The sequence below is a fragment of the Pleurodeles waltl genome, chromosome 5 (genome assembly GCF_031143425.1).
Source record: "Pleurodeles waltl isolate 20211129_DDA chromosome 5, aPleWal1.hap1.20221129, whole genome shotgun sequence".
In the NCBI taxonomy this organism is placed as follows: Eukaryota; Metazoa; Chordata; class Amphibia; order Caudata; family Salamandridae; genus Pleurodeles; species Pleurodeles waltl.
Window position 1 is genome coordinate 1,012,185,374 of NC_090444.1, and position 11,339 is coordinate 1,012,196,712.

Here is an 11,339-nt window from a genome sequence, read left to right on the forward strand (position 1 = left end):
ATTACGTCTGCACTGTCTATAATGGCTACCACTCGTTCCCTGCTTTTCAATAAGGACCTCCTTTTATGAGGCATCCTATCCTCTGTCTGTGGCTACTATCATCTTTTTATTTGCTGCTTCAGTGCTGATCCCTTTCCATCCAACCTCTCTGCTGTCAGATCTCTTGCTTGTCACTCCCTTGGAAAGAATGAACATCCTTATGTGGATCTGCTCTCATATTTCAATGATCCTGTCAAGAATGAGAACAATGCATCAAAGGATTGATATCTCTTTGGAGCTCCTATTTCTTGTCTATCTGATAATTTATACCTGTTAAACTTCGTCTTCACAATACTATTGCAATTTCATTTTTCCAATACTCCCCTGATCTGTGCACCCTTCCCCTGGGACAGCTATGTATCCTTTTTCTTTTCGGTTTGCTTCATGTTCAGATTTGGGTTTGAATTCAATCAATCAATCAATCAAATAATTTATAAAGCGCACTTCTCACCCATTAGGGTCTCAAGGCGCTGGGGGGAGGGAGATACTGGTCATAAAGCCATGTCTTGAGGCGTTTCCTGAATGTCAAGAGGTCTTGGGTCTGGCGAAGGTGGAGCAGTAGGGAGTTCCAGGTCTTGGCGGCTAGGTGAGAGAAGGATCTTCCTCCGGCTGTGGTGCGGCGGATGCGGGGAACGGACGTGAGGGCGGGGCTGGCTGAGCGAAGATTGCGGGTGGGGGTGTGGAAGGTGAGTCTGTCGTTGAGGTAGGCTGGACCTGTGTTGTGGAGGGCTTTGTGTGCGTGGATGAGGAGTTTGAAGGTGATCCTCTTTGATACTGGTAGCCATTGTAGGTCTCTGGAGTGGGGGGAGATGTGGTTGCGGCGTGGGATGTCAAAAATGAGGTGGGTGGATGCATTCTGGATTCTTTGCAGCTTTGTTTGGAGTTTGGTTGTTGTTCCTGCATATAGGGCATTTCCGTAGTCCAATCGGCTGCTGACCAGGGCGTGGGTGACAGCTTTCCTGGTTTCAACGGGAATCCACTTAAAGATTTTGCGGAGCATGCGGAGAGTGTTGTAGCAGGAAGAGGAGATGGCGTTGACCTGCTGAGTCATGCTTAGTGTGGAGTCCAAGATGAATCCCAGGTTGCGTGCATGCGTGGTGGGTGAAGGTGTGGATCCTAGGGAGGTGGGCCACCAGGAGTCGTTCCATGCTGAGGGGTTGGCACCAAAGATGAGGCTCTCTGTCTTGTCTGTGTTTAACTTGAGGCGGCTTGATTCCATCCAGCTGGCGATGGCATGAAGTCCGTTGTGGAGGTTGTTTGTTGCAGTTGTAGGGTCTTTCGTGAGGGAGAGGATTAGTTGAGTGTCGTCTGCGTAGGAAACGATGTTGATGTGGTGGGTTTGTGCGATGTTGGCGAGTGGGGCCATGTAAACGTTGAAGAGCGTGGGGCTGAGCGATGATCCTTGGGGGACGCAACATATGAGTCTGGAGGCTTCTGACAGGAACGGTGGAAGGCGGACTCTCTGGGTTTTGACAGCGAGAAATGACTAAATCCAGTCAAGTGTCTTGTTGCGGATTCCAGCGTTGTGGAAGCAGGTGCGGAGAGTGTGATGACATACTGTGTCGAAGGCTGTGGAGAGGTCCAGGAGGATGGGTGCTGCTGTTTCTCCTTCGTCGAGCATGGTCCTTATGTCGTCCGTGGCAGCAATGAGTGCGGTCTCGGTGCTGTGGTTTTTGCAGAATCTGGATTAGGAGGTGTTGAGTGCCTTGCTGTCTTCCAGGAACCGGAATAATTGGCTGTTCAGGATTTTTTCGATGACCTTGGCTGGGAAGGGGAGGAGGGAGATCGGGGGGTAGTTCTTGGGGGCTTCTGGGTCTGCCTTGGGCTTCTTCAGCAGGGAGATGACTTCTGCGTGCTTCCATCTTTCTGGGAAGGTGGCTGACTTGAAGGAGCTGTTGATGGTGTTGCAGAGGTGGGGAACGATGATGATGCTTGCTTTATGGAAGATATGGTGTGGGCAGGGGTCCGATGGTGATCCGGAGTGGATGGAGGCCATGGTGTTGGTGGTGTCTTCTTTATTGACGGGGGACCGGGTGTGGAGGAGGTGAGTGTTGCTTGGGGCGTTGGGTTCTTGGGTGTTTGTAGTCAGCTGGTGGGTGTGGGGATTGAAGCTGTTGTGGATTTCTTCTATCTTTCAACAGAAGTGGGTTGCCAGTGAGTTGCAGAACTCCTGTGATGGCGGGGTTTCGTTTGAGCAGGTCCTGGGAGTGGAGAGCTCTTTGATGAGGTGTTTTAACCAGGGCTTCTCCTCCCATGGAGACATAAACTTTTGAGATACTCTTCTGCAACTCAACTTTTACATCCTTGAATGAAGTATATTTATTTTATGAAGTGTGCCTTCATTTGCCACTGGTCAGTGATGAAATAAAGACATCTCCTATATGGAATTGTGCTCTGAATGTAGAATGTGTGTTCAAAATACTGTCGGACACCTGTAGCGCAGGGTTTTAGCTTTACTTGCTGTCCTAATCAAGACTCTATGAGAGAAAATTGCTAGGGGTCTAAGGCTGACATTCCCACTGTTTTGGATTGCCATTAATTGTATACATTTGGCGTGAGAACATTTGACTAAGTCTGTGCTCCTGGAAATCAATTATTACATAAGTCAAAACAGACACTTTGGGGCATATTTATACTCTGATTGCACCGAATGAGCGTCAAACATTTTGACGCACATTCAGCGCAAACCTTGCCCCATATTTAAACTATGACGTGTGACCCCGCGGACGTCAAAAAACCTCTGGGTGCATCATTTTTTGGATGCGGGAAACCGCCTTGCGTTAATGAGATGCATGGTTGGCGTTCCCGTCCCAAAAATGACTTTAAGGCCTGTGCGCCTTATTTATACTCCTGTGTCATTTTGACACACAGGAGGTGGTGGGCCTTGAAAAACGGCACACAGCCTGATGTGCGCCGTTTCTTAACGCCTGGGTGAGGGCAGGCATTAAGGGACCTTTGGGCTCACTTCAATGGTCTCAGACCATGGAAGCAGTCCACAGGTGCCCTTCCCTGCCCCCAGGGACACCCCCTGCCACCCTCGCCCACCCCTGGAGGACACCCATGGATGGGGGGACCCATCCCAGGTAAGTACAGGTAAGTTAAGGTAAGTTGTATTTTTTTATTTTTTTAAAATGGCATGGGGGGCCTAATTTGGGCCCCCCCTACATGCCACTGTGCCCAATGGCCATGCCCAGGGGACAGAAGGGGGCATGACTCCTGTCTTTGCTAAGACAGGAGTCATTTCAATGGGGATTGTGCGTCAAAAAATGGTGCAAGTCTGCTTTGAGCCATGATTTTGACTCAAACGTGACTTGCACCATTTTTTGACGCACAACCCCCATTTTCCCCTACGACGTCGCTGCCTGGTTTGAGTAATTTTAATTGATTGACCATCCCGCAGCGCCGGCTAACGCCAATCCTTAAATAAGGCACCCACATGGTGCGTAGGAATGGCATTAGCCGGCGGTACATTTTTTGGTGCAAACCAGCGCCGGTGCTGGTTTGCGGCAAAAAGTATAAATATGGGCCTTTATTTCTCTTTTCCCAATTCCTTTTTTAGCCATGCATCAAATATTTGTTCACTGTTCACTTGCGCTGCACCATTACCTTGAGCACATTATTAAATAATTTGGTTGAGCTACATTTCATGTTTAGGTATTGCAAATTAAGATATATTTCTTTATTCTGAATATTAACTTTGTATATAATTTGTCTTTCCGTTCAGTGTGATGGAGATGGACACTGTTTGATCCCTAGAATGATGGTTGTTGTTGAAGTGATTCTGAAAGAAACAATGGGGTATATTTAAGAAAAGTGCACCCCTTAGCGCCCCCCTCACGACACCATGTGTGCGCCATATTTAAAATATGGCACACCATGGCGGTAGTTGGGGGACTAGCATCAGAATTTTTTATACTAGTCAGGGCTTTGCAGGGTTAGCGTCAAAAGTTCTCACCCCAAAGGGTTCTTTAGATCCCATAAGGAATTGTCCCCATTCTATACAGGCTGTCTTCAAGGAGAGCAGTTCTCGTTATAAGACTGAGTAATTGCATTCTGAGTCAGACAGTATGTGGGAAAGGTAAAATACAGGATGTTCTAACCCATCATCACTTTGTTTTTGCAGTAAGGTGACTTTTCTGAGGCATCTGTGACAACAATGAACTGTTTGGTGGTATCCGGATGTCGTAAAATGAGAGCTTGTGTGAAGGCATGTTTTAATGCTTTGAATGCGGTTTCCGCATCTTTAGTCCAACAGAAACCTTTCCGTAGATTTCCTTCCCTAGGAGCTTGTGTGATATGACTGGTTTGCTGGGCGAAGTCAGCTATGAATTGACTATAAAAATAGGCCAATCCTAGAAAACACTGTGTATCTTTGATGGAGGAGGGGGATGGCCAATCCAGAATGGCTTGGACCTTGTCTGAGTCCATAGCAATACCTACTTGGTTGATATGATACCCCAAGTATTTCACTTCAGTCTGATCAAATTCAAATTTTTCTGGTTTGCAGAATAGATGATGTTGCCTAAGCCTTTCTAATACTTGGAGTACATGTTTAGTGTGATGTTCTGGGTGAGTGGAGAATATTAGAATATCATCTAAATACGCCATCACTGTTTGGTGTAAAAGGTCAGAAAAGATAGCATCCATAAATCTCTGAAATATGGAGGGAGCTTTGGTTAGCCCAAAGGGCACCACCCGATACTCATAATGGCCAAAAGGAGTTCTGAAGGCAGTCTTCCATTCATCAACCTCTTTTATCCTTAAAAGATGGTAGGCTCCCCTAAGATCTAATTTGGTGAATTTCTTTGCTCCTCTGATAGCTTCTAAAATATCTTTAATAAGGGGCAGAGGATAGCGGTCTTTAGTAGTGATCTTATTTAATCTGCGAAAGTCTATACAAGGACGTGAATCTTACGTCTTCTTCAGTACGAAAAAGAGGGGAGCCCCTGCGGGTGAAGAGGAAGGGGCAATCACACCACTCTGAATGTTCTCCTCTAGATATTCTTTGAGGATCTTTTTCTCAGGCTCGTTAAGAGAATACATTCTCCCAAAGGGGACTATGACATCATGTTCCAAAGGGATGGCACAATCATATTCTCTATGAGGTGATAGTACTGGTTTTTCAGGTTTCTGGAATATGTCTGCAAATTCCAGATAGTGACTGGGTACTCCGTGGAGGAGGTTAATAGAACAACCTACTTTAGGTGATGTTAATAACATATTCTTCGGGGACCAATAAGTTCCTGATGAATAACAGTGCTGTTGAAAGAATTGGGAAGAAAGTGAGATGGTTCTAGTTTCCCAATTAATATAGGGATTGTGCTGGGTTAGCCATGCAATACCCAGAATCATTACGTGATTTGGAGAAGATATCAGATCAAAAGAGACATATTCCTGATGTTTCCCGAAATGTAAACACAAGGTAGGATGGGTATTAATGACAGGTCCAGAAGCTAGGAGGGATCCATCCACCGTATGAACCTGCTCTGGTATGTCCTTGGGGATCTGAGGGATTTTTCTTTCCAGAGCCCATGTTTCATCTAAGTAGATACCACTGGCCCCACAATCCACCAAGGCTAATGCTCTTTCTTCCCAGCCATCGGCTAATTGTAAGGTGGTGGGTAAAAGGAAAAGAGCTGTTATTTCTTCTCTGGAGGAACAAATGGAATGTATCTCGGAACATCCCGTCCTCTCCCTTCTCACAGAGGACAGCAGTTGGCGTTTCCCAAGGGCTTTGATGGACGAATGTGGCAGGTACGGATTAGATGACCAGAAGCACCGCAATAAAGACATAGGCCCTCATTACGACCCTGCTGTCTGCGGTAATTTGGGGAAAGGTACTGCCAACAAGCTGGCGGTACCTTTTCCCAAATAATGACATTGGCGGTTTGGTTCAAGTGAAACCGCTAGTGTACCACTCCGTCTGCCAGGGTGGTAACGGCCGCTGAGCTGGAGAAATCGGTCTCCAGCCAGGCGGCCATCACAATCCCACCCTTGAGATTATGACCCCTACTACCACCATGGTTTTCGTGGCAAGGGTACCCCCGCCAAAACCATGGCGGTAGGCACTATCAGTGCCAGGGAATTCCTTCTTTGGCACTAATAGGGGTCTCGCCCAACCCCCCCTTCCCCTCCCCAAGTCCTTCCCCACCCTCCCCCTCCCTCTCCTGCCCCCCACACATTTTCACACCCACACGCGCACACATATACACACATGCATACCCACATCCACCCACACATGCACACATTCATACCCAAACACCGCAACACACACCAACATGTACTGCCGCACACATGCATTCACAACACACAACATACACGTACACTCACATTCAGGTATTCACGCACTCATTCAATGTGACTCACACCCGCATGCATGCAGCCATAAACAGGCACCCCCCCCCACACACACACACACACACACACACAAACAACACCAACCCCACCCCCTCTCCTGTCGGAGCACCCGACTTACCTGCATGCAGGGGGTCCTCCGGCTGGAGACGGGACGCGGCGCTGCTGTCAGCAGCAGTGCCCACCAGCTAAACACAGCCAGGCCGTATCACTGCTCATGATATGGTAGGCAATGTTTTGCTGGTGTGGCGCTGCTGCTGACAGCAGTGCCACCTTATCGGCGTCCACCGCCGTGGCCGTTGGCAGTATTCCGCCAGCCTTCTGGCAGAATTTCGTCGAGGGTCATAATGCGGGGTGGCGGCTGGTAGCCACGGCGATGATATGTCTGCGGCTGTCGCCGTGGTGGTAGGCGGCAATTACCGCCAATGTCTTCATGAGGGCCATAGTCCTTTCTGTTGTCAAGTTTCACGTTCACTAGTAGATAATGGTCCATGGGCCATATCAATTTGCATCGATTCCTCACTGGTAGATCCGTTAGGTTCAGAACGAGTCTCCTCAGAATGATGAAGAATAGCATGTGAGATTCCTGAATGTGATGGTTTACAGCTCTTTTCCTTCTCCATCCTACGGTCATTAAGACGATATTCTATGGAGAGAGTCAAGTAATCAAACTCTTGAGGACCTCCATTCTAGCGGAATGCACTAATTCTTCTTTGATTTCATCCCGAAGACCTCTTCAAAAAAGGGTAACCTTCTACCCAAGAGGTTTCAGCTGCCAACTGTCTAAACTGTGTGATATATTGTAAGACATCCTGATTTCCTTGTTGGATATCGCACAGAGCTTCTTCTGCTCAGGATTCAAGTCCAGGACTCTCAAACATCTGTTTAAAGGCAGCGATAAAGGCTGGAAAATTAGACCAATGAGAATCATTGGAGGTTACCAGAGGAGTTGCCCAGGTTAAGGCCGGACCAGACAAGGCACTGATCAAATATCCAACCTTAGTCTTGTCTTACACGAATTGTGAAGGTCGAAAAAACTGGAGTCCAAAAGAACACCAGCCAGAGCGTGACCACCACAGGAGTTGCAATGCAAAGAGAAGAAGAATCTATCCCCTTATATACCCCTTGACAGAAAGTGACATGCAGGAAGAAATAGGACTGCCATCTTGGATTGGGAAAGGGGCTATAGAATAAGATAGGAAAAAAACACCATAGTAGTAAGGGGAACAGATGCATGCAGGGAAGGTGAAGGAGAATGGTATGCTGGGAAAGGGAAATCATGGCTCCCCCAGGAAGAAGAGGGAAAAAGGAAAAAGCCCTAGAATGGGGCACCAAGTAAGTGAAAGGACCGTTGGGGTGCAAGGACCTCGTGACAACACCCGCACCGTGCATTATACGTGGTGAGGACCGATTCCTAATACCGGGCCCCCGGCCCCGCCACGGTAAAGGAAACAGAGCGTGGCCGGAGCTGGAGATGCCACGGATGTCCGAGGCATGACAAAAATCTTATAACAGCAATAAATTAACATAATTTTTTATCTTGAGATATTAGGCTATTAATCACTAAAATGTATTTGCAACACAGTTCTCAGCATTTTGACTACACTCAGTAGCCTGTATTTTTACTGAGAAATTTTAATAGTCATGTTTAAGACTAGGCCCTTATTTCGAGTTTGGGGGACAGTGTACTCTGTTTAAGCGTGTCAGATATTCCCTCAGTCATGTTTAGACTGCCAGTGACTATAATCTACTTGTAATATGACAGACAGGACATTTATCAAATTTTTGATGGAGTAAGCTATCCACCAAGCTCAAAATAATTCTCTACATTTTGAATACTAATGACATTAGTTTTAGGTTATTTATTGTATGTGAATGCAGGGCATAGCCAAAAAAACTGCAGATACTAAACATGTCAAACTTGAAGCTACCCTGCTCCATTTAGAGACGGGCCCAGAGGTTTTTCAAATGGTGAAGACTCAAACAGTTTTGCCATCAGAACCCCTGGCCTGATGAACCATCTGCCACAAGGCCCCTAGCACATTGCCTGCTCCACTGTAGGCTTAGAGATCCAAAACAAGTCAGGCAGGGATGATTCAATAGAGTTGGTTGCCCTGTTGCAACGGCATGAAATAATTGCTTCTGCTGACTCTGTGTGCCGCGAACCCTACCCTAAATGAAGGCTTAAACTTGACTACTTGAGTTGATTTGTGAAGAAATGAGTTTTTAAATTTCTTTCTCAGTTACATCTGTTTTTGTGATTAATTCTCATTTTATACAACTTCACACACACATTTAACATGTTTTCACTTAAATAGTGCAGAAGGTCTTTAATTTTACGCACATTGTCGGTTTCTTTGCAATATTTGTTTAGAGTATTACCTGATTTTTTATTTCTGGGATGTATTGCCATATTGTTACATTTACATAAATATAGCCCCTCATTAGGACCTTGGCGGCAAATGCCGCCAACCGCCATGGCGACGGCCGCCAACATTCTGTCGCCGTGGCTACCGACCATCAATGGCATTATGACCGTAGACAGAATACTGCCAGGAGGCTGCCGGTATCCCGTCGACGGTCATGGCGGCTGACGGCGGTAAGGTGGCGCTGCTGCCAGCAGCGGCGCCACGCCAGCAAAACACCGCCTACCGTATCATGTTTCATGATACGGCCTGGCGGTGTTTTTAAAACGGACGCTGCTGCTGGCAGCAGCTCCGCTGTCTCGTCTCCTCTCGGAAGACCCCCTGCAAGAAGGTAAGTCAGGTTCTCTGACAGGAGAGGGGGGTGTTGTGTGCATAAGTGGGTGTGTGTGTGACTGTATGTGAATGCGTGCATGCATGTGTAATGCATGTGTGCATGAGTGGGTGTGAGTGTACGTGCATGTTTGCATGTGTGCCTGGATGTATATTTGTGAGTGTTGCTGTGAGTGTGTATGAATGCATGGGTGAATGTGTGTATGCTTGTGTGAATGGGTGTGTATGTATGTGCATGTATGTGTAAATGTGCGGGGGGTTGAGAGAGGGAAGGGGAGGGTGGGGAAGGACACTGGGGAGGGGGGCGGGGGAGACCCCTATCAATGTCAGGGAAGGAATTCCCTGGCACTGATAGTGCCTACCACCATGGTTTTGTAGTGAATCCTAGTTTTTTTTAATGGGATAACTGGAGTTAGCTTAGTCTTTGGCTTGCATACTTGTGCCCCCGTCACTTAGTGACTTTTAACCTACTTAACTTGCTCTGTCTTAGCCCATTTAATTATTTAATTCATCTAAGATGGCTGCCTTTGTTATAGTTATGCCACTTGTTATGCTTTGCATTATCAGTGCCACCATGCTAAGGTGACAAGATCAAGCGACAAAGACAAACAAACAGTAGGTGTTCACACTTAGGGATTTTCCCTCTCTATAGTTTCGAGGGATTTGTTTATAATAATTGCCGTCCCAAGCATTTCTGTTATCAATGTTTGGGAACACACCTACATCAGGGGTCCTGGTAGATCTGTATAAATGCATTATCAGTGCCACCACGCTAAGGCGTCAAGATCAAGCGACAAAGAAAAACAAACAGTAGGTGTTCACACTTAGGGATTGAGGCTGCTGCGCGTTTAAGGAAATTGGAGAAGGAAAACTTAGAGAAGGCTTTAGCAGTTGTCGACAACGGCATGAATACTCTGTCCAACAGGATTTATTCACTATCAAATATAGGCCCTCATTCCGAGCCTGGCGGGCGGCGGAGGCCGCCCGCCAGGCTTCCCCCCTCCGAAATACCGCTCCGCGGTCGTAAGACCGCGGAGGGTATTCCGAGTTTTCCCCTGGGCTGGCGGGCGGTCTTCACAAGACCGCCCGCCAGCCCAGGGGAAAACTCCCTTCCCACGATGACGCCGGCTCGTAATAGAGCTGGCGGAGTGGGAAGGTGCGACGGGTGCAGTTGCACCCGTCGCGTATTTCAGTGTCTGCTTTGCAGACACTGAAATACTTTTAGGGGCCCTCTTACGGGGGCCCCTGCCGTGCCCATGCCATAGGCATGGGCACGGCAGGGGCCCCCAGGGGCCCCGCGACTCCCCCTCCCGCCATCCGGTTCCCGGCAGGAGAACCGCCAGGAACTGGATGGCGGGAGGGGGAGTCGGAATCCCCATGCCGGCGCAGCATGCTGCGCCGGCTTGGAGGATTCCTTTGGGGCAGCGGGAAACCGGCAGGAGACCGCCGGTTTCCCTTCTCTGACCGCGGCTGAGCCGCCGCGGTCAGAATGCCCCGCGGGGCACCGCCGGCCTGTCGGCGGTGCCACCGCGTCCCACGGCCCTGGCGGACTTGTTCCGCCAGGGTCGTAATGACCCCCATAGTGTCATCTGCTATTGATATCACTCACGGAAAAACCCTTTGCTACATCTGGCCCTAGATGTAGATACCACATCTCTATACTTTCGAGGGATTTGTTTATAATAATTGCTGTCCCAAGCATGTCTGTTATCTATTGTTTGGGAACACGCCTACGTCAGGGGCCTGGTAGATCTGTATAAATACATCGCACTTTAGACAGATAATCAGAGGGATTCCAACCAGAGGGATCACCACCATCGCTGATATCGATGCTGCACGTCGTCTTGATACTGACCCAGTCTTGGTGTCCCTGTGGAGTCTGAGATAGAGACCTCACTCCAAGGTAACGAGGGTTGGGGGCTCCTCTCATGGACATGGCATTGGCAGATTAGTTTTAACAAACCCAGCTCCCCTTTAGGTAGGAGGTTAGGCCTATCATGTTAGGGTATTAGGGCATATTACACCTCTTATGTCTTTTACATGCTATTGCAAGATGGTGGGGGTCTTTGTAATAATGACTCTTGTCTTCACAATTCTGTTTCTTGCACTGTTCATTATCCTAATCATTGCAGCCTATGCAACATATCACAAATTGCAGTTGTGTTAAATAAAAACGATTGAAACTTTACT